Consider the following 5,588-nt stretch of genomic DNA (forward strand, 5'->3'; position numbering starts at 1 on the left):
ACAGACAGACACACAGACAGACAGACAGACAGACAAAGTTTTTTCTGACCAGTCGGAGTAATAGGCTTCGCTAATCGCTCAGCCAATAACGACTCGCCGTATCGGTTAAGTTGGAACTCCATCGGCCGCTGGTTGATTTCGTTTTTTCCCCTCTTATTTACCTTCTCGCCATGAATAAAGACCGTCTCGGGTAATTTGTTTTTCTATGGAGAACTTGGAGTGTCGCTTGGAGTACTGTTGCATGCAGGAAAAGATTCGAGGCGTATTTAAATGGGAAAGAAACTTGGCAAACTGATTTGAATATAATGCTCAAGGTGTCGAGCTGTAACGGGCACATCCCGGTCTCTGGACCAACGACGATGCTGAGTGATTGACCATTGTGGAAGATTGTAAAAAGAGCGGCAGACGTCTTCACCGTACCATGCAGAGTTTCAAGCGACTGAACGGAAACTGCGCTTTTGCATGGGGTAATTAATACAAACATTAAAGAGGAGGTCTTGATAAACTAATTTATATCTCTGTATTTGTTATTCTGATGATAAAACCCCCTTTCTTCCATGACTTCCTATAAAATCATTCTGTTTTCAACCAGTTTAAGCGCTGAAACTCAAGTTAAACCGAATGAAAGTAAATTAATATTGCTTCGAGTTTGGAGAGAGTATGAGGGTAATATACGTTTTCATAGCCCCGTGATATTTTCCAATAAGCTTGCATACTCGCTCACCCCATCATGGTGCTCCGTGGCGACACGGCCAAGGCTGGCTGAGCCCCGGTGTGTGCCGTGCGTGGGTTGTGTCGCTGAGCAGAGAGTCTCGCTAATGTGGCAGCCGCGGCCGCTCCGCCGCTCGAGCAGGGAAGGACATGGGAGAGCCGCCTTTGCCTTGTCGACAGGACGACAGGCGATTAATGATGGTTCAACAGCAGGGCTCTCGTCGCAACGCCTCGCGCCCCTGCAGCGGCAGCAGCGCTCCCGCGTCATGTGACCAAAACGGAACGATCGGTCGATAAGTTGAACACGAGAGAGCCTGTCCGGGGATAGGCTAACGAGCGGGTCCGGGCGCAGCGCACACGGCGACACAGTTTTTCTTTTGCTCTCTTGCGCATATTTCGTCAGCAGCAGTCAGAAAGGAGGTACCCATTTTGGTCACATAGTTTTTGCCTCAATTTGCTTGCAGACCACTGTGACAAATATCGTCGTAAATGTACAACATTTTTGTAAACTCAAATTGTAAATTAAGTTGTAAATTTAAAAGGGCACATTTTTTTTTACTCGCCAATGCATTTTAAGTCGACTGCACGTATTTTTTACGATTTCAAATTGTAATTTTACATCTTTCGTCAAGGAAAATTTTCCTGTAAACCTTACTACTATTTTTCACAATGACGTTTATTGTCATGGTGTTATTTTTCGGGGGTTGCTCCACTCTTGTTTTCGCCTCGCCACAGCAGCGCAGCTTCGCTCTTCGCGCGCTGATTCACAGTACGCTCGGCTGTGGCTTCCGCCGCGCCGCCGCGGCGTCGTTGTCGCACCTGCAGACGTAGCTGCTGCAGCAGGAGAGGACGCGGTTAGTGCAATTCGTATCGACGATGATAACATCAAATCTGGTAATCAGCCTGCCTCAGAAGTGTCGGGCGTGTCAAGGTAAGGCTGTAAGATATGCCTCGTTAAGATGACTCGCCAAAAAAAAGGGGGTGGTGGTACTACACTGTATAATAGTAGATATGTACGAGCACATTGCGATAAAGAAAGGCGCGATTCTGTGGGTGGATGCATTCTCTGTCTGCAGATAGAAAGACAACATTTTATACTAGAGAGAGATGAGCTAGATACCGTGAAATTTGCAGGTCATCTTCGGGGGCTTCTGGAAATCTTAGTATTATGGCGATGGGCCGCAGAGGCACGCACAGTGACTTGTAGGTTGAGCCACAGGCCCGACCAAAAGGTCTTCCGAGGCATAAGGTTTCAAAGAGAAATGAAGGGACCAAACGCCACCGGCAGACTAACTTTTGGTCAAAGGACTACTATGGAAACCCAAGTGTGCACTTGAATGCAGTACCTCCTGCATACCTAAATGTATGCAGGGAGGTAGTGTACTTGCCGTAGTACACACTCAATCTCCTCCATAAATGTATGGAGGTTTTAGTACTTCCTGCATTCTTGACCTAGTCCTGCAGGAGGTACTGCATTCAAGTACACACTTGTCTTTTCAGAGTTCGGTAGCGAAGCCAAGTCTTTGGGGCTGACAACTCCGTTTTTTCGTACGGCGGGCCTGCTGCTTGTTTCATTCTTTTGTTTTCAAAAATTACAATCTATTTAAACTATTGGCTCTGACTTCCTGACCAACATCTATACACGTAGTTCGAAAACACCGCCCGCGCCAGGGGAGGAACAGAAGTTGAGACGGGAGCTGCTTTCCCTTTGATGCCGTGCATGCGCGACAGGACAGGTCGAGCAGACCAGCGGACCACCTGGCCTGGCTATAGGCCTGGCTGAAGGCCTGGCGTGGCGGCGCCGCGCGCTGCATACGACATGCACTTGCACTCGCTCCAATCAGATCCAAAGGCACGAGGAATGACCCCTAATGAGCGGGTGGTGCCCCTCTGGTCCCCCCTGGTCTGGTCCCCTCTGGAGGCAGCCGATCGCTTGCGACACCACATGGCTGACTGGACTGGCTGTGCGGCTCTGGGACTGCCCATAGGACATTTTTATCTTTCGAAAGGGGGCAGCGACCAGCTAAAACGACTGCAAACTGACGGAAACTGACGAAGCGAAACCAATCGTGCCGTAATAATAGTATCTAACTGCAATTAAAATGTCAATAAGAGTATCATGCGTAGGCACAAATAAATTAGAACAGCATGCGCAGCTTTTAAGTTAAGCTTGAAGTTAAGCTTTTAAAAATTTGACGTGGTGTTTCTAAATTATTACAACGGCAATTAATCGCAAGGAAAATAATGGATGCCACTTTGATTGACCGTCATGTGTGGCGTTTGGTTCGGCGTGGGAGGGACGGGATGGGACGGGCCGGGAAGTTGGCACTTTGCAGATATTGGCCTCCGAGCTGAGCTGCCCGCTGCCCACGCGGGTCACGAACCTTGGACTGCTGGCTCAGCACGGCGCAGCTCGGGTCGTTACGGCGGTCGCATCAGATCATCGCGCATTCGATCGGCGCGGGGGACGGGGGAGAGAGGAGGAGAGGGAGGAGGGGAGGGAGGAGAGAAGTCCAGGCGCGCGGGGGCAGCAGGTGTCCAGCCCGCGGGGAGGGCGAGCCCCGGTCGCGCCCCGCGCAGCGCCGAGTGGGACGTCCCGCGGTCTCGCCTATTGTCCGCTCTATTACCACCCAATCAAGTCGGATTCAGGTTCAGATTGGCCCAGGGTTGGGCGGGCGCGCTTCGCGTGAGGTGGCGGCCGGGCCGCCCGCGGGAAACGAAACCGTCGAACACACTGCATGTGAGTGTGGGAGTGCGTGGCCTCGCTCATATTTACCCCGTGAACGCAAAGAATGGGAAAATCGCAGCGTCCAAAGTTAGTTAATAGGTCGCATTTGTGTATGTGACGTGAGTAGGATGGTGACACAAAAGAAATGGGCCTTAGATTTGTCACCTCGGTTAAGGGGCGTCCTTCTCCTGGTGGACCTCCCGTAGTGGAGCCCGCCTGCTGCCCGCCGGCTCTCACCTGCACCTCCTCCTCCTCCTGCTCCTGCTCCTCTCACTCGCGACATCTTTGTTAGAGCGACAATAAACTAACGACGACGCTGTTCGTTTTGTCCCGCCATTGAGGTGTTGGTCGCCCACGTGCGGGCAGAGCGCGCGCCGACACACGTTGACATCTGTACCGCCGTCGCCTCGCGCTCCGAGCGGCCGCCGGGCCCGTGATGGACCTCACTATGGGTGACGCTACGGGAAGGAGGAGGAGCGAGATGTACGGCCGAGCGGGCACCGCAAAGGCGGTGCTAGAAGCTCTGCCAGTCGCATACGCCACACCCTCGGCAGGAAAACGCTCCGTGTTGTCGCCGTTCGCGTCGATTTGCATGGATATGATTTGCCCGCCTCGCGTCCTGCCGGGCGGGACGTCGTCGGGACGCTGCTCGGGACGCCCTCTCTGCCCTCGCCGCGCCCATGGGCCGCGTAAACCCCCCGAGCGGGCGGAGCCCGAGGGGACAACCAGCCATGGGACACGGTGCTCATCTGGTAGTCATGAATACGACTCCAAAACAACAGCGCGTCGTCGTGCGACTGAATTCTTTGCTGTTTTACGACCACCACCAACCGCCACACATCCAATCACACAACACAACCTATTCGCGCATAGCTTAGACCTCGGCTTACACACTACGACCGCAAGAGACAGATATGTCAGCGGAATTGTGCGTCAGAAGCAACACAACGAGCCTCTCCTCAAAAAAGTAGAAGAAGCTTGCGAGTCTCGCGAGACATGCCACTTGCCATACTTGCATGACGCCTGCACGCCCCTTGCCTCGCCGCCCGGAGACTTGCACGCCGGTGACGGGCCAGAGAGTCCTGTTGTTGTTGCTGCAACTCGCTGAGGCGGCAGAAATATGTCAACCTCTGGCACTCTCTTAATGGCCTGCAATCATGTAACACACCACCACGCACCCTTCTCTTTCCTCTCTGGTTGTCTCCCTTCTTTTTTTCGGAGAAAATAGTTTCACGCGGTGTACATTTTACGTGTCGACCCCTGAAAACTAAAAGGTCGTACCTCGGAGCGGCTGCGTATAAGGTCGTACCTTGGAGCGGTTGCGTATAGTGTCGGATCTCGCCAGCGTCCCAGAGAATGGTCGTAAGTCTATTTTTTGTCGATTTTGCGAGATGCATATCATTAGAAAGAGAATTTTCTCCCGATTCTAATGGTATGCATCTCGCAAAATCGACAAAAAATAGACTTACGACCATTCTCTGGGACGCTGGCGAGATCCGACACTATACGCAACCGCTCCGAGGTACGACCTTATACGCAGCCGCTCCGAGGTACGACCTTTTAGTTTTCAGGGGTCGGTGTGGATAAAAAACGGTCGCCGTCTGATTCGCCACGTCACGATCACTTGTCGATGCCCTCTAACCTAGCTCTGGAGCCAGAGCCGTTGGAGGCTGCCTTTGGACCGCCTTTGACTGCCAGGGTGTTTGCAGAGCGCCCAACCAGGCTGACGCGTTTGCCTTTTTGAGAGAGAGGTGAAAAAAAGAAGAAAGTAAAGGAACGTTTTTGTTAGCGGCAAACAAATATGACGTATGTTCAGATTCGAAAAAAATAATAAAATACAACAGTGACAGTTGCAAAAGCACGCACCACAAAGGAGAAGAAAACAATGTTTCTTGCGTGGCTGAGGATGGACAATCTTAAACGGCTTATCGTACTGTTTCGGTGAATCGACCCATCCTATTTTGCATGAAGCGCCCCCCCCCCCCCACTTCTTTCTCTCCGAGAACGTCGCCATGACGCGGTCCCTGCCCTCTTGCGTGGGTGTTCCTGTTTGCTGGACCGGGCAGGGCATCGGACCCCGCATTGCTCATCCGACGGCAGTGGCGTGCCAAAAAATAGTCCCTCCCTCCCTCCCTCCCTCCCTCCCTCC

The sequence above is a fragment of the Frankliniella occidentalis genome, unplaced genomic scaffold (assembly GCF_000697945.3).
Source record: "Frankliniella occidentalis isolate FOCC.00 unplaced genomic scaffold, Focc_3.1 Scaffold485, whole genome shotgun sequence".
Taxonomy (NCBI): Eukaryota; Metazoa; Arthropoda; class Insecta; order Thysanoptera; family Thripidae; genus Frankliniella; species Frankliniella occidentalis.